The sequence below is a fragment of the Diabrotica virgifera genome, chromosome 8 (genome assembly GCF_917563875.1).
Source record: "Diabrotica virgifera virgifera chromosome 8, PGI_DIABVI_V3a".
In the NCBI taxonomy this organism is placed as follows: Eukaryota; Metazoa; Arthropoda; class Insecta; order Coleoptera; family Chrysomelidae; genus Diabrotica; species Diabrotica virgifera.
Genome location: NC_065450.1, coordinates 93437703 through 93457318, shown reverse-complemented (window position 1 = coordinate 93457318; position 19616 = coordinate 93437703). Strand labels below are relative to the sequence as shown.

Sequence of the window (19616 nt, the reverse complement as noted above, 5' to 3'; positions counted from 1 at the left end):
AGGTATATTTGTAATACTAAATTTCTTTTTCTATCATATTGGCAAATTTTATTTTGTAGTTCATAGTATCTTCTTTTAATTAATAAAAGGATATTATCTGAGAAATGTAAAATATATAATAAATACTCTAACATTTTGAGGCACAACAACATGGGTATCGTCAACTCACGTGATTTTGCTAAAGTGAATGGAATCGCTGTGAACAAGAAAGCAAACAGCTATCGAAAATACTTTATTTTTCACACTACAGCTTACCTATATTGCTTTCATTTTGATGCAGACGTATTTTTTTGATCGCCTGGCAGCTGACAGGTAGAAAATCTCACAAAAAAAGATGTCTTTTTTAGAATTATATTTTATTTTAATATTAAAAAAATACCCTATCAAAATAGCAATTGTACCCCTTCTCCAGAAAGAAAGGTAGCTTACATGTATAGTTGTATATTTTATACTGGTTGATAGTATGTATAGATTCAGATGCAATCCCCTGAATTTCAGATGCACCCCCTGACAATAATAACTTCTTAGCTGGTTGAAAACTTACTTGCGGGACATGTCTTTATGTGTGAAACTAAATGGTTTCACTTCTAATGAATATTTTCCACTCTCAGGTGTGCCTCAGGGGTCACACTTGGGACCTTTATTGTTTGCAGTTTTTATTGACAATGCTATTAAATCACTGACTGACTGCGAAGTGTTGGCATATGCCAATGACATAAAGTTGTTGTTCTGTTCGGGATTACTCTGATTGTGCTAGGCTACAGAAATATCTTGACTTATTTGCGAATTGGTGTGACAATAACAGATTAGTCATTAATCTTGACAAGTGTCAGGTTATCCAGTTTCATCAATCAGTGGAAATGGTAGATTTTGATTACAATTTGGATGGTTTTTTGATTGAGAGAGTCACTAGTGTCAAGGATCTTGGTGTCATTTTTCAGAGAGACTTATCCTTCAATTTGCATATTGGTTATATAGGTTATTTTGCTATAGGTTATTTTTTTTTTGTTTTAACATCTGACACCTCATTTTTAAATAATTTTAAGAGCATTTCGTTGGTTCTCTCTTCCGTATGTACTTCCTTGACATTTTAAAAATGGCAAGACCTGTAACCTTACCATAAAAAAAATTGATTTCCATTTACTTCACATTGTTTCCATTTACCTCTAACAGGTGTTTTCATTTACCCCATGCTCAAGATTTAAGGGGGTAATTGTGAACACTTATGGTACTGACTTCTTGTAGTAAATAACATTCAAATTAACATTGTAGGCAATATAAATATTCTTGTAGTAGCTATAAATTATATAAACACTATACGTACCTAATATAGAGATAAAATTTTTAAAATATTGGCAGTGTTCTAAATCGATTTGTGTTTAAAAACAATCAAATTTAAATTGCACAGAATGGACATTCACTTGGTTTGTAAACAAATGAATAACATACCACACAATAAGCAAAGATGGAATTGTAATTCTGTGTATGTGATATTGTTGCAATATTTCATTTCTAGCGGTACGGAGTACTGTTTCCAATCACCCCTGTTTCCAATTACCCTGACTGACCCTATTATTTTTTTGGGGAATTGCCCACAATATTACATACTTTATTCACATTCCATTTTCCACTCTGGAAATAATTTTGAAAATGTATTTCAGACGGTAATAAAAACATCAATAAAATATATAAGTGATTTTAATTATAATTTTTGTGGTTTATTTCAAGATAAAATATCGACCCCTGCAAAAAATAACGTAACCAGCCTTTATGATATTCTTCAGAAATGATAAAAAAAATACCAATTTCTTTGAGTTCTTTGTTTATATGCAAGATGTGACATTTTTTAGTACAAGAAGTAATTATATAAATGTTGAACTCCTGTTTTCGAATAAAGTCTACTCTTTTCGATTAGAGGATAGGTTTTTGAACTGTGGCAGTTACAGTTTTGGATATAGATATAAAGTTCGTCGGATAATCTTGTAACTGCATTATCTACTTCAGCCAGTGAGCGAATAAAATTGTAACAACAGTAGTTTTTGAAATATGATAATTATTTGTACATTGTATCTGTAGCTATTATGTTATTCTACAAATAATTCAAATATTTTTACAGTTACGGTATAACTCCATTATGGTATACGCCAAAAATGTTAGTTACAACGTTATTCTATGTAGGGGTCGAAGTAGTCAATATAACAAGTCAGAAGGAAATAACTTCAGTTCTATACGGGTCTAGGACGTTTCATCGCCGCCGTTTCGATGCCGATGCCGGCCGATTCATCGCCAGTCAATTAATCGCTATCTGATATATTTCCGAATTTTCGACAGTTACAATTATTAGTTATTTTTAGTATTAATTAGGAATTCTAGGAAATGCGAGATATGACGGCGATGAAATGGACTGGCGATGAACCGGCGGCATCGAAACGGCCGGCGATGAACCGGCGGCATCGAAACGTCCCATTCCGTTCTATACTCAGTCCAAGCTTTCCACTGGGTTTTCATTTGACTAAAACATCTTAACACATTCACTGCCACTTATATTCAGTCACTTCTGTATGGAGATAATACGAAAATAACTTAATTTAATTACACAGGTTGTGGAACCTGACTTAAGTAGCACAAAACGCATTTTGACATCAGTGGCAGCAAATGTGTTAAAATCAATTTTCTGTTTTCTATTTTCATGATGAAGAGGATATTGAGATTTAGAGAATTTAGAAAATTTAAGAAACATCCCTCTTGGCTCCAGATAACAATGTTTCATCAAATGTAAGGATCTTTTGCTTTAATTTCTCACAAGAAATAATTACTAGGCTCAACAGACTTCCTGTTTTGAGGTATAAAGGTAAAAAAACCTAAAAAAATAAAATTGTAGAGACAAGTAAACAAAAGTGAGAAACATTAATGAACAAGAGTGGTGAAACTGCAGATCTTTTAACTCTTTGCAGCAGGAGATTTTATAGATTTTCTAGACCCTTGCGGCACGGAAACATTCAATTGCACATGTAAAATGATCTCACTTTTCAAGAAACAACTGATGACCATTTGGTGATAACTAAATGGTGTGAATTTTACCAATTAATGATTATACTTAATAGGGACCACTGATTAAGTACCTAATACAAACCTCTTGCATAGGTATAAAAAGAGTTAACAAACATCACTGGAAATTCATCAAGAAAACAACAGAGAATAATGAATTATACAGGAACCAGAATGTGACATTCCCTTGTCAATATTAGACTGATTTTTATAAAAAAAAATCCATCCTAAATTTATACTAGAATTAAACACGACAGCTGCTGTCATAAGAGAACTACTTAAGACACAGGGTTGGCAGGTTTAAATCCACATGCTTGAAACCTTGGTTTAAACCAACTGGTTATTTAAGAAAAAACCTCCGAAACAGGTTGGGTACAGCAAAAGCCTCCAAACTGGAGTATTTGTTTAAATATTTTAATACAGCTGCCGCAAATGAAGAAAACAAAGATACAGAAGATCTTCCCAAACGTGCGTCAGAGATTTTCGAATTCGCTCTAATGCATTACAGTTGGAAGTGACAGAAAAAAATGTACCTCTGTGATTATTATACATTAAACTTAGAAAATTATGTATTCCTTGACAGGTATTTTCATATTAAAACAACTTATACTTAAAAATGTATAATTGGTTGGCAATTACAAAACTCCAAATAGATAATCAATCAATGATGCAAATAGAGATAATTTGACACAGAAGTAATCAATTGTGACAGTATTTTCACAAATCATATGGTAAAATGACAATTATTTATTTATTTATTATTTATTTACGGACCGAAGTCCATTAGTACATGATACAATTAAATTAAAATGTCACACAAATTAGAAAAATAAGATCTAGTAGGTACAAAATTGGTAAATACATAACAAACAATAATAAAGAATAAAATTACTTGCTCTCATTTAACAATTGAGAGCTAGAACATTTTGAAATTGACAAATACAACTTATCCTAGAAGAAAGACAATAACAGTAGTTGACAAATCAGTCTTGAAATTAGAACATTAAGTTAAGTATAAATGTAATTGTGTGGAAAACGCAGTAAAGTCGTTCACAAAGAAATCAATTTGCGGAGATAATGTGTTTGCTAATTTAATAGTTTTAGAGAGATAGGAACTTGAACCATAATTTGTGCGGTTAATGACCTCGTGGAAGGTGGTCACAGAACGGGTGGTTCTTGAAGGTACATGTAGACCAATTTTATTTTAAAGTGGGATACAGAATTTATGACCATGAATTAAGTTATATAAGAAGCAAAGATCTTTATGTTGACGACGACTCTGTAATGAGTCAAGTCGAATAATTTGCAGTAAAGACTCATAACTTTGACCAGTGAGATGCATCTTATAAGCATAATAACGAAGAATTTACGCTGAACTTGTTTGATTTTATTAATATGACATTATAATTTCTAGGGTAGTATTTTTCGGGGACATAAATATAAATATTTTATTTCATTGGTATACTCGGACATTGTATAGTGAAATTTGATTTTATATTTATTTATTTTAACATTAAAATATTTTAAATATTAATATTCTGGCACAAACCTTTTTGTATAAATATTATTATGCTTTTTCTCATGAGGATCTTTCAGTGTGTCACAGTTTGTCGATTTCTTTCTAACGCATTAAATTGTATGTGACAGAAAAAAACGCAGGTCTCTGACATTTATAACATTTATTCTAGTTGTCAATAGATGGCACTATAATCGAAAATAAAATAATTTGCTAATTATATAATAATATATCTACGAATATAATCTGAACAATTTAAAAGACTATACAAATCAAAGAAAATGCCATTTTATAAATGCAATAAACACAATTGATTTGTTTTTATGCCAAATTGCAAATAAAATTTTACAACAACTGTCAGATTTAACTAAAATGTCATGTCGTTAAAATGTATATTATCTCGGACGTACCTTTTTTTCCATCATTTGTGACGCATTGAAAAATGCTCATGAAAAGAAGCATATAAATATTCTGACAACTGTCAAACTAAAACATCATGTAACGATTTGCTACATTTTTAAAATCCTAGGACTCAAAATTAATGGCGCACTGAAAAAAGGGTTTGGTATCATATGTAAATAAATTCTATTTTTGTATTTTCGAACTTAGTTATTTTATTTATTTATTTATCAACGGGCAATCACCCAATTAAAATACAGTGTAAACATTAATCACAAGAGATTTATAACCTAACCTAAAGTAAATTTAAAAATTTTAATCATACAAACTAGGAACATTAAATAAATAACAAACATTAACAAAAAATGTACAAAACACAAGGATATCAAGTTATCACATACAGTTTTTAAGCTGAGCTTTAAATTCATTTGGAAAACTATAACAATCTAAAGCCTCCGAATATTGGTTAGCAAACTTAGGTGTTCTGGACATGAAGGAGTTGTGTCCGTAGTTAGTGCGATGGGGTCTAATGTAAAAAGGTTGATTTAGCCTCGTTTGTCTACTGGGAACATAGAGGCTAATTTTCTCCGATAGTTGAGGACCAAAATTATTGCGAGTGTAGTATATTATAAAACATTGTGAGATCCTTATGCATGCGTCGGATTTGGAGAGAGGATTTTGAACATTTAAAGATGTTTTTTTTGTTATATTAATTTTTGTGTGTCAATAAAAATATAAGTTGTCTTACCGTAAAGTGAGGCTACTTTGTGACACATGTGGTTACTTTGTGACAGTGGCCTCTAAAGTTAAACTTATTAACTTGGCCGAGCCATTAGAAATGCTGGAATAATTAAAATGTTTTATCTCAATAATAGACTATGTGCACTATCTAGGGAACAATAACCAAAGTTCCTAGTGCAACTTCGCTTGTCATGTCACAGCTGATTTGATCATCCTCAAAACAGGTAATTTTAGGTTGGCATGAAAATTTTGATTTTTGAAGAAAAATTTTTAGAAGATATTTCTACCAAAGTAAATTTATATTTTAACACAATATGTTACCTCCATTTAACATTAAAATGTCTGTAAAAAATGTACGGGTGTTTCTTTGTACCACAGTTAGAATTCCATATAAATATCGCAGAAAAACTTACGTGTCACACCCATGGGGCGACTTTGTGACAACTTTTTTTGACATTTTCTTGATTTCTATAACATAGCACATTCTAGTTTTCACTGAACATAGAGCAAAGATTGAGCTTTCAGGTGATATTTTTAAAATGAAAGTGTATGTACTATATCATCACAAAATCTACACAAGTGTCACAAAGTAGCCTCACTTTACGGATAATCATTTTTTCAATATTTATTACTATCATTTTATAAAATAATATATTCATTATTTTTAAAGTATTTAGACTTTCTACCAAATAAACCTGGTTTAAACTAAAAAACCTGTTATTTTTTTGGTTTTTTGCAAAAAACCTTGGATTTTGCCAACAGTGATTAGACATCAAGCTGTCATGAATTTATGTTAACCTGAACACTAAAGACAACAGCAACTTTTTTAGTAAATGTTATTTTTTTAAAACTACCTATAATAAAACACATCATTATCATAAGAATTTTTAAGAAATAAATCATTTTTTTCTTAATTTCTTCAACTAAAAATACGAGGTCACAATTTTAAAATTTCCATTTATACATTTCTTAAGACATAATTTAACAAAACATTCTTAATTAATCAGAAATAAGGTGTGTCACATGCACTTGCAGTGAGATAAAAGACATAAATATACTATTTCATTCATTTTTCTATTTATTTTGTCTCTCCAATCTTACAACAGAAATTTATCCTACATGACATGCATTTACCTACCGATGTTGAGTGGAAATATTTTTTTAATGTCGAAATCGTCTTCCTTGATCTAGAGAGGATTAAAACCAAAGGGGAAAAGCTATACGCTTATGTCTCCTAAAAAACCATGAGCTGTACAACTTTTCACCCCTGGGTCCAATCACCGATGAGCGAGCAGCGCCGAGACAAAGACAGACACACAGAAATCGAAACGAATTAATTAAAAAAAGAATTATCATAATATCCGCTATCCGCAGCTCAGCAGCAGTACCAACAAACAACTAGCTAATTAAAATCAATATATTCGACCTAAAAATATAATGTACGTTCACGAAATTCGAAATTATATCTAATTCGAGGTATAATAGCAACAACCTCCATGCCTGTATTGGTTAATTAATTGCAAGATGCACAGCAATTATAAAAATTGATTAGTAGTAGTCGAAATCGAGGCTATGTATTGGAGAAAAAACGGATGACAAAAAGTATTGTAACACTCTTAAATGTTCGTTATTATTTTTTACAGCGTGAGACCATGATTGATAAGAAATCTGTACGAGTGACGGGTGAGTTATCAATCTAGCCGGCATAGAGAACAATGAACCTTCCGAAGTTACGATACGACCGCCATTTAGAGATGTCCACCGCTTGGGTTCTGAATTAGCGACATTGCGGTGTCTATCAAAGCAAAGGTCAACAGTGTGACCATTGTTTTACCCAAAATAAATGCTTTTAAGAAACTGCATGCTCACCTGAGGTCTTTTTCGGTTTCTTTTATTCTCAATTACAATTTAGAACACACATACAGGCAGTTACACTATCCATAATGAGTAAAAAGAGACTACTTAATTGGTTAGAATAATACGATTCGGAATTTAGTTGTCGAAACACAACCAATCAGGTGATATCTTGTGAAGAAATGTTGATTTTCGAAGAACCAATAGCGATTTAGAATCGACATTATTCACCCAAAACATCCAGATCTTTTAGCAATATGTTTTTTAAGACCCATATAGAGATCTTACATTACCAAAAAGCACATGCTGCGATCTCAAAATCACGTTGCAACGGAAAACAACTTACCATGAACACCGTTGATATTGTGTGTATCAGTCAGGCACTGCTGCAAATCCAAAATCCGATTTTCACTTTTACACTGTTTCCACACTTTCCCGAACTATTTAATGGCAGTAATTATAATTGATTCGACTTTCGGTAACTTATTTTTACGTCTACGACTGATTATATACATGAAACTAATTAGATTTTGTGTACAAACTGCTCACAGATATAAGACTCCATTTTATCATTACGCTTGTGATGTTGATTGATTGACTGGCGCGCCCTCTTTCGTGTGTCATTACCCGCGAACATTTGAATATCGGATCGCCCATTGTTCCAGATGTCTATTGATATTTAGGAAGTCGATTATTTTTACCATTATTTTGTGTAACATTTCAATTTGCGTTGTATTTTCTAAATTTGATAAGCAACCAATACTGTATAATACAATAATGTATTCTATAATACATAGGTCTATTTTATTTATAATTTGTACTATCGACACCTATCGAGTTCAACGATTGGAGTGGCGTGCGGTGTTCATTTTGGAAGGGCTATGAAATAAATAATAGTACATATTGGCAGTAGAAGTAGAATCTTACTAATCCGGCACTACCAAACCCAGAGTGTGCCGGATTATTGGAAAGTTCGGATTATATATATATATATATATATATATATATATATATATATATATATATATATATATATATATATATATATATATATATGTTATATATATATATATATATATATATATATATCATCAACCTTGTTTTATATATATATATATATATATATATATATATATATATATATATATATATATATATATATATATATATATATATATATATATACAATAGCACTAAAGGCCTTAGAGGCCCATGGCTTGAAAAGTTTGTTTTTTTTTTCTTTCTTCATTTTCACGTTTCTTTATGTGCTGAGCTCTTCTCTGGCTTGATATGTGATTTTCCTCCATTCCTTCCTGTCACTCATTTTTCTTTTTTGGCCCTCTAGCCCCATTCTTTCCAAATCTTTTTCGACGTCTTGCTTCCATCTATTTTTCGGCCTTCCTCTTCTCTTTCTTGAAGTTATAGTGTAGTTTAGTACCTTCTTTGGAGTCCTCGTGTTTGGCATCCTTTCAATGTGACCTCGCCATCTAAGTCTCTGAGCCTTTATCACTCCTATTATATTAGGTTGGTTGTATAATTGTTTTAACTCATCATTTGATCTTCTTATCCATAAACCGTCCCTTATTTTTCCTCCATATATCTTCCTTAGTATTTTCCTTTCCCAGATCTCCAGTAGATTTTGTTTATTTTTTGTCATTGTCCATGTCTCACTGCAGTATGTTACTATTGGCTGTATAGTTGTTTTGTATAGCTGTACTTTTGCCCTTCTTGATAGAAACTTGCTTTTCAACATTACATTAAGCGCATGTACACTTCTATTGCCTGCCATTATTCTAGCTTGTATTTCTTCTTTAATGATAGGTTTACGTGATATTATTGCCCCTAGGTATGTAAATCTTTCTACCATTTCGAATTCGTATGATGTTCCTTCTTCTACTTCTACTTTAAACTTTTGACCATTCCTAAACTGACCATCTGTCCACTCCATACATTTTGTTTTAGTTGAATTTATATATAGTCCCATTTTCTTCGCTGCTTTTACTATTCTCTGTACCATCTCCTGTAGCTCTTTTTTTCCTCTTGCCAGTAACACCACATCATCCGCAAACGCCAAAACTTGGTGTCTTCTTTGATATATGAGTCCTTCTCTATTGATTTTTGCTTCTCGCATTATTTTTTCTAGGCATAAGTTGAAGAGTAAAGATGACAGAGGATCGCCCTGTCTTAATCCTTCGTTTACTATAAATTTTTCTGATGATTGATTGTTTATTTTGACTCTGTTTTCTGTATTCTCCAGAGTGAGATGTATCATGTTACGTAGCTTTCTGCTAACTCCCAATTCCTCAAGCGCCTCTTTTAATTTCTTCCTCTTTATTCTATCGTATGCTTGTTGGAAGTCGATGAATAGTGCTATCGTTGGTAGGTTGTGTTCATAGCTTTCTGCTTGTAATTCTCTGATTACGAATACTTGGTCCGTTGTGCTTCTCCCTCTTCTAAATCCGCACTGATATTCGCCTATTATATTTTCAGCTTCTTTTTCAAGTTTGTCTTTTATTGATTTTCCTAGGATTTTGTATACGGTATTTAGTAAAGCTATTCCTCTGTAATTACTGCATTCTGTTTTGTCGCCTTTTTTATGTAATGGGCAGATAATTGCTTCCTTCCAGTCCTCTGGTATTCGTTCTTTTAACCATATATCTTTTATGATTTTGTGTATCCAATCATTCAGCAATTTTCCACCATATTTCATCATCTCTGCTGTTATGTTATCGCTTCCAGGGCATTTGTTGTTTTTAAGATTTCTAATTATTTCCTCGATTTGTTCTTTGCTCGGTGGATTATTTTCTATGTCTTCTAACTGTTCATTTTCTGTCTCTGCTTCTATGGATTCATTTTGGTTTGGCTTATTCTTGCCATTTAGTAATTCGTCAAAATACTCTTTCCATCTCTCTACTATTTCTGCTTCGCCGCTTATATTATCTCCAGCTTTGTTTTTAACGAATATGGGTTTTTGCTGGTATCCTCTTTTCTCGTTTCTGGCACCTTGATACAGGTTTTTTATTTCTTTATTTCTGTAGTTCTCTTCTATTTCTTTTAGCTTATTATCTAAGTGTTTTCTCTTCTTTTCTCTCAACAACCTCTTTACTTTTTGTCTTTGTTCTATATATCTATCATGCGTCTCTGTTGTTTCTTTCTTGATCATTTCCATCCTTAATGATTGTCTTAGTTCTATTTCTTTTTGGCATTCTATGTCGAACCACTCCTTCCTCTTTTTAATCTCTTGTTTATTACATTCTTTTGCTGCTTTGTTCATTATTTGCTTTATGATTTCCCAGTTGTTCTCCGTTTGTTCTTCTATTTGTATCTTTTTTAGTTCCCTTTCCATTGTTTCTCTGTATGTTTCTTGCTCTTTTTTTGTTGCAAACCGAATTGGTTTATTTATACATTTCTTTTCTTTTATTTTGTTTTTGTTTTCAGGTATCAGTTGCTTCATTTTGATACCCACCATGTAATGGTCGGAGTCGGCATCTGGTCCTCTGTATGTTCTAATCTTCTTTATACATTGCTGCTCTTCTTTTTCGATCAGCACGTGATCTATTTGGTTGTTGGTCTTTCTATCTGGCGATATCCATGTTTCCTTGTGTATTTCTTTTCTTTCGAAATATGTGCTCATTATGATCATATTTTTTTTCTCTTGCAAAATCTATGAGGAACTGTCCGTTTTCATTAGTTTCATTGTGTTTACTATGTTTTCCTATTGTCGGTCTAAATACTTCTTCCTTCCCTATTTTGGCATTTGCGTCGCCTAAAATAATTTTCATGTCGTATCTGGGTATACTTTCGATTGTTCTATTTAGTTCACTGTAAAAAGATTCTTTGACATCATTATCTTTCTCTTCAGATGGTGCGTGAATATTTATGAGAGTGATTTTTTGGTATTTTCCCTTGATCCTGATACTACATATTCGATCTGATATTGGTTTGAATTCTACTATTGCTTCCTTTAGTTCTTTTCGTAGCATAAAACCTGTGCCTATGTTCTATTCTTTCCGCCGCTATTAAAAAACACTGTATCTTCTATTTCTAATATATCATTTCCCAGCTGTTTCGTCTCCTGCAAGGCTACTATGTCAAATTGGAACTTTTCGATTTCTCTCGCTAGATGTTTAAGTTTACCTTCTCTATATGTGCCTCTTACATTCCATGTTCCTAAAAGTAAGTGTTCTTTTCGACATGTTCTCTTGTGTTTTTGTCCGGTTTTCATTTTTTTTCTCTTTTGTCCTTTTTTTGAATTATCGTTATCCTTTTTCTGTACTTGTGTCGTCATCGTTATTCCCATGGTACAATTGTCTGCTAGTTTTTTGATGTTGTTTTGATCATTTTTCCTTCTTTGTCGTTCCACTTCCATTCGTTGTTGTTTACCCATATTTTTTTTACTCCAATCTTGACTTCATTTCCTTTGTTTCTTTCTTCCTGAGCAATGTTTCTAATTGTTTTCTGTATTTCTCGTTCTCTTATGGTTGCATCTTCGTTAATATATACCTTCAGCCCTCTTATTTCTTTTAACTTATACTTTTTTTCCATTATTTTTCTTTTTTCTTCTTGGTTTTCTAATTCAATGAGGCATGTTTTTTCTCCTAGCTTGTGAGCATTCCTTATTTTAACCTCTACTCCTAAGTGTTGTTTGATGAAATTGTTAGTTGTTTCTTTTAACCCTGCTTGTTCATATGTGTCTATCCTTAGACCGTTCATGACTACGTTATTTATTCGTCGGTGTTTTTCCATAACTTCCATGTGGTTTGTTATTTCTCTGAGTTCCTCCTTGATTTCTATATTCTCTTGTGTTAGTTCCGCATTTTCTTTTCTCAGCGCTCTGTTTTCTATAATGAGCTTTTCTATTGCTTCCTTGCTTTCTTTTTGATTTCTTTTTATTTCCTTAATGTCATCGGTGAGGTGTCTCACCATTATTAATAATTGATCAATTTTTGTTTCTTCATTTCTTTTCTCTTGATTTTTTGTTGGTGTTCTCGAGAACTTTTTGCTCTTGCTAAAAATATCATCTTCCTCGTTATCCATATATCTGTCCTTCCTTTTTGACCCTCCTTCTGACTGTGTGTCATCACTGTCTAAAGTTTCCAGATACCTTTCCATTTTCCGGCGCCAAACACTGTCTTCCACCTCAAAAGTGCAGAGAAGACAGCGTTTACCGTATTTATTTTGTATATTTGTTATCGGTTGTTATTTTCTGTGGTTACCTGGAAAATCTACTCACAACGGCAACGTCGCAATTTCATCGGCCAGAGTTTCGTGTCTACGTTTTGTTGTTAAACAGGCTTAACAATTTTAGCGATCTTACTTTTTGTATGTCCTTGGTTCTATTTTGATGTTATTTCACCGATTTTAATGTTTTTAATTATCACTAACCTTAACTTAATGTCTTATATTGTTCACTGGATACTTTTAATAACTTATTTCCCGTTGCAACTCTCTAAAATTGAGTTTATTGCAGACGGTAAATACAATATTTGTTTTCGTTTTGACTGCCGTGTTGCCAATCATGAAAGTTCGGATTACTGAATTTTAAACAAAAATTCATAACAACTAAAATAAAGCATTTTATAAAGAGTGCAGGTATGACGTATGCAATTATTTTGTTCATGTTGTACACGTTTTTTGTAACTGTAACATATCTCACATGGGGTACAAAGGAGTAGTGATGCGCAATACAAGGTGTCGCTTGCTGATAACACCTCTAGCCACTCCTACTCAATTCCTATCCTCACCTCCAAGAAGTGTGACTTATACACAAGGGTGGACCCTGGTAAACCTGGTAAACCCTACCGGAGATTGGGTAATTAACCCCAGTGGAAAGTAGGGTCAGGGCCGACGAGGAAGAGAGAAATGGCCCTCCGAAAAGGGAGTTGGGCGTAGGGCTAACAACCCTATCCTAGAAAACACACATGTTACGAACGTTCAAGGAAAGAAAACCGGACTGATCAAACGACGATGACTGCGCGAGAAAAAGGTACACGATTTAAGAATTGCGACATGGAACATCCGATCCCTATACAGGCCGGGAGCCCTCCAAAATCTGCTCGGTGAACTGAATAGATATAACATAGATATAACAGCTCTACAGGAAATGAGATGGACCGGGATTGGCACCATCGACAAGAGACACCACATTATATTCTATAGTTGCGACTCTAAAGACCCCGCACTAGGTACTGGCTTTATTGTAAATAAAAAGGTTAAACACCTCGTAAGAGACTTTCGTGCTATGAACCCTAGAATGTGTATCCTGAGACTAAGGGGAACTCTTTTTAACTATAGCATTTTAAATGTGCATGCCCCTACAGAGGAAAAAGAAGACGATGTAAAAGAAAAATTCTATGAAGTGCTAGAAGCTGCATACCATTCATGCCCAAAGAATGACATCAAAATTATTTATGGTGATCTCAACGCAAAAATAGGAAAAGAGCCACAATACCTACCAACGATAGGTAAGCACAGCCTCCATGAAGTATCCAATGACAATGGCATCAGACTAATAAATCTAACAACTTCCCTTAACATGGTCATTGCCAGCACATGCTTCCAGCGAAAAAATATTCATAAGGCATGCAGGGAGCGAATTTCTACAAACTATTTGTATGTATTAGTAAAGTAATGCGTAGGTATACCGATAAGCTATTATGAATATGTAGGTACTATAAATATTTACAAAAAACAACGATTACACTATCCGAGAACAAATATATATATATATATATATATATATATATATATATATATATATATATATATATATAAAGAAAAAAGAAGTACTTTGTTGACTTGTTTGGATAAAACAATTTTGAGTTTCGGTGGGTTGGAGTCAATAAAAGGGCTACTAGAAGAATATTTTTTAATTACTCAAGCTTTCGAATGTGTTTACATTCATTTTCAAGAGCTAAAAAGTAACTGATAAAGTGGAACAAAGATCATGTAAAAATACAACTTACCAGATAAATCTAGATTGGTAATTAAACTTGCTTACATAAATAAATACAAATAAGAGAAAAAATGTTAATAAACATCAAATGAATTCTTCCCAGACTGAATATTATAAAATAACTGCCAAAAGATTTAAATTTGTTGAATTTTGAATTTGAAATATAGATATTAAAATGAATTTTCAAAATTTTTAAGTCAATGTCAGTGAAAAAGTATGTCAAACATCGACAAGTAGCTAAAATTGGGATATATTTAACTATATTACTGACATGATAATTTATTAAAAAAAAGAAGATGTAAATAAGTAGAAGAAAAGAAAAAAAAATTAAAAATTATTTTCGTAGTTTACAGAAGCACAAACGAATGTAACAGGATACGAAAAAAAAAATTTTATATGTTATGGTGCTATGAATAAATTATAAAGAAATTATGTAGTTATAAATTTTACTTAAATTCTGAATTTCTGATCTTTTATTTAAACTATGATCACTTCTGCTTATAGATACCATTTCTAAAAAAGTCCTTTTGAATTTATTATCTTCATTGCACAAAATTTGAATGTTGTCAAAGTCCATTACATGGTCTTTTTTAATCACATGTTCTGCCAAAGCACATGACGGTTTTTTTATTCTGCAATCGCTTTTGTGAGAAATAACGCGATTGGACAAATTCCTCCCAGTCTCGCCAATATATACAGCCTCACATTGAGTACAATTAATTCTGTATACTACATTAATTTTCTCTAATTTATCTATGGGATATTTTGTCTTAGAATACAGAGATGAAATAGTTTTGATGTTTTTCGTTGTTATTTTTATATTGTCAATGGCCTTTAAAATTTTAGTTAACTTAGGTGTTAATGATGGTATGTAGGGGAGTGAATGATAATAGATGACTTGATTAACAGAAGCAGAGTTTTGAGATCTCACAACAGATGGTGTCAGATTATTAACATGAACCATGTTGGAAAAAAGCATCCTGTGTAGCATGTGTGGAGGATAAGAGTTCTCAATCAAAATAGTTTTTAATACTAGAAGATCTTCTTGCAGGTAATCTGGATGAGATAGTCTTGTGTAGTAGTAGCCCTTTTATTGACTCCAACCCACCGAAACTCAAAATTGTTATATATATATATATATATATATATATATATATATATATATATATATATATATATATATATATTGTAACAAAAACGAGCGTTCGGTTATTTATTTACGACTTTATTATTTATTTATACAAGTTTACTTTACAAACTTTAGCTTAAGACTAAAAACTATTTACAAATATGCCCGTATTTATACCCAGTTGTTATTCTGGAACAATCGACGCCCATCTCTAGCTATCAGCGTGTTCCGCCTACGAGTCGTACGTTCGAGAAGTTCCTCCTCCTTTCCGCCGAGGCCTAGATCATTCGATGACGTCATTCTCGAGGTGTTTACTGTTATACGGCGGTCGGCCAAGATTTCTCTTTTGTTACACTGCTCCCCTCTTAAGATCTGAGCGTCCCGATCAGCAACTCTAGATGAAGGCCCAGGATGGCGGAATCTACACGACTCTCCAGCTCTGCATACACCCTTCAAGAAGAAATAGCAGTCTACTGTCTTTGAAGGGTATGACATCTTCGGGTTCATGCAACACACAGTAATTCGTACGCCAGTTTCTCTGAAGATCACTTCAAGCATGCTTCTCACAATCTTCCAATCCAGATTTTCTACTGTATGGCCTATTTTTGGTATAGCCAAATCTTTGATGTCATAATTACACACGGTTTTCTTCAAATTAGTTAGAGCACGCCATATGTTCTCGTAGCTTGGCGTGTCCGTGTAAGACTTCCTGGTCACCATATACAGCAAAGATCGAGGACCATCTTCCAATCGCAGTACTCTTCCAATTTTAGGGTGCTGATGTCTTAACTCGTCCAGGCGGCCGAACTTTCTATTGAATACGAACGAGATTCCTTTAGTCATCTCGAGGTCTTGGGCAACACAGTGGGCTAGAGAGACGTTTTCTGGAACACCAAACAGATCTTGCTGAACTTCTGTGGTCACGCCGAATCTAGCACTCTTTCTCGCTGCGTAATTTGACATAAATTGATTAAAACTTGGCTGTGCGGCGTCTTTCATCTCCTGTTGGAGGACTCGGGCTTCTTCTGTTTCATTTGAGCCAGCATATGGTGCAAGACGATTTATGTGAATAACTTTTGGTTTACCGTTTGGCAACTTCTTAATTCTGTATATTACGTCATTTATTTTCTTCTTAACTTCATACGAACCTTCCCATTGTCTTTGCAGTTTAGGACACAAGCCGCGACGACGTTGTGGATTATAAAGCCAGACAAGATCACCTACTTCGAAGCTTTCATTCTTGCATCGAGAATCATATTGATCTTTCATTCTGTCACTGGCTATCTGGATGTGTTGTCGGGCAAATTCATGAATGTTGTTCATTCGTAACTTCAGGCGGTCGACGTATTCTTCGCCTGCAACATGTTCATCGGAAGGTCTGCAGCCAAACTCTAGGTCGCAGGGCAAACGAACTTCACGACCCAACATCAGGCAGGTTGGTGTTTGACCTGTAGTTTCATTTACGGCCGAGCAGTAGGCCATCAGGAATAAATGAATGTGTTGGTCCCAATCTCGCTGATTTTCAGATACAACTTTGGACAAGTGTTTACCCATCGTTCGGTTCATCCTCTCGACCATCCCATCTGATTGAGGATGCAGGGGTGTTGTTCTGGTCTTATTGACACCAATCAATTTACAAACGTTTTGGAAAAGAGCTGACTCAAAGTTTCGCCCTTGGTCGGAGTGGATCTCCAAGGGAACACCAAATCGGCTGAAGAATTCTTTAACAAATACCTCTGCAACGGTAGCAGCTTCTTGATTTGGTAATGCATAGGCCTCGGTCCATTTCGTAAAATAATCCATGGCTACCAGGATGTATTTATTTCCAGCATCAGTTTCTGGAAATGGACCTGCAATGTCGATTGGTACTCTTTCCATAGGACTGCCAACATTATACTGTCTCATGGGTGCTCTCTTTTTACCAACTGGACCATTACCGGATGCACACAGTTCACATTTCTGGCACCATCTTCTTACATCATCTTTACAGTTCACCCAATAGAACCGTTCTCGAACCTTTTGCAGAGTCTTCGTAATACTAAAGTGTCCACCTGATGTACCGTCATGCAACTGACGCAATACTTCTGACACTTTACTTTTAGGTACAATCAACTGAAGCTTCGATTCTGTACCATCATCGTTCTCAAAGGTTCTGTACAGAAGATCATCTTTTAGTACCAGGCAAATCCATTGGCTCCAGTAGGCCTTGACTTCTGGACTATATGCACTAATGTTCTGCCAACTAGGTCTCTCACCTTGCCGCATCCAATCCAATACTCTTTTTATACATGGATCATCCTCCTGGGCGTCTTGTAACTGTTGGGGCTGCCACTGCTCATTAATTACGGTGGTTCGTCTCACGGGGCAAAATCGATCCTCTAATTTGGCACAGTGATTACAATTTGCACTGCATGGTCGTCTCGAAAGGGCATCAGCATTTGAATGAACTCTTCCGGCCCTGTGTTCTATATCGTAATCATATTCTTGTAATCGTTCTAACCATCTTGCCATCTGGCCCTCTGGATTACGGAATTGTATGAGCCATTTTAGAGCAGCGTGATCGGTGCGAAGAAGAAACTTTCTGCCATACAAGTATTTATGGAAATGTTCGCAAGCCTTCACTACACCCAGCAGTTCTCTTCTGGTAACGCAATAGTTTCTTTCTGGTTTCGACAGGACTTTGCTGAAATAAGCGATGACTTTTTCCTGTCCATCCTGGATTTGGGAGAGAACAGCTCCTATAGCACTGTTGCTAGCATCGGTATCCAAAACAAATTTTCCTGCCTGTCCCGGGTAGCTTAATATCGGTGCACTGATCAGAGCCATTTGTAGTTGTTCGAAAGATTTTTGGCACTCTTCACTCCATGTATATTCTTTGCCCTCCTCCGTCAACTTTGTTAGGGGCTTGAGATATTGGCAAATCCTTTGAGAAATCGTCGGTAATATGTACATAAACCAAGGAAACTTCTAATTTCATGTTTATCTTTTGGTACTGGCCAATCTTTAATTGCTTCAATCTTTTCAGGATCAGCTGTTACACCATTACTCGATACAATATGTCCTAGGTACTTAACTTCTCGTCGAAACATGTGACATTTCTTCGGACTTAACTTCAAGTTCGCTGCCCTCAATCGTTGAAAGACTTCTATTAGATTCTTGGCATGTTCATCAAAGGACCTTCCAACCACGATTACATCATCTAAGTAAACCAGGCATGTTTTCCATGTTAGACCTCTTAAAACTGCCTCCATTAATCTTTCAAATGTGGCAGGGGCATTACATAAACCAAACGGCATAGCCGTAAACTGCCAAAGCCCTGATCCTATCGAAAATGCGGTTTTCTCCCGATTGGCTGGCTCCATGTCTACTTGCCAATATCCACTTTTTAAATCGAGTGTGGAAAACCAACGAGAACCGGAGAGAGTATCCAATGTATCGTCTATTCTGGGCAAAGGATAACTATCTTTTTTTGTTACCGCATTGAGCTGGCGGTAGTCGATACAAAACGTGTTGAACCATCTTTCTTCTTTACCAGAACTACTGGTGATATCCATGGACTGTTCGATGGTTCAATTACCCCTTGTTTGTCCATATCCTTGATAATCTCTTCGGCTTCATCTCTTTTCGCAAATGGAAGTCGTCTAGGCCGTTGTCTGATTGGCTGAGCGTCTCCAGTATTTATTTTATGCGTTACTATGCTTGTTTTGCCTTTATCCTTCTTATCAATAGCAAAAACATCTTGATACTCTATCAGCATAGACCTCACTTTTTCCGTTCGTTTATAATCAAGATCTTGGCATCTTTCAATGATCATCTCAACAAGGTCTTTTGGATACTTTGACTTCGATGATTTCTTATTGGTATTCATAGAGCAAATTGAAGCCACGGGGACACACTGTCCGATCAAAGCTCCTCTACTTAACTTGATAGCAGTTTCCCTTAAATTCATAACTCTTACAGGGATGACATCTCGA

General features: G+C 34.3%; 1 protein-coding gene across 13 annotated transcripts in view; it reads right to left on the bottom strand.

Moving 5' to 3' along the window:
* The window catches only part of LOC114339291 (chromodomain-helicase-DNA-binding protein 7), a 281299-nt gene extending 273139 nt beyond the window's left edge, over positions 1-8160 (bottom strand). For 12 of the 13 annotated variants that reach the window (XM_050658452.1, XM_050658455.1, XM_050658458.1 and 9 more), the window contains exon 1: positions 7905-8160. The gene's annotated coding sequence lies outside the window, so the exon portion shown is untranslated. Of the gene's footprint in view, positions 1-7573; positions 7715-7904 lie in introns of those variants that run through there. The other variant, XM_050658453.1, reaches the window with a different exon arrangement.
* Positions 8161-19616: the final 11456 nt, after the last annotated feature.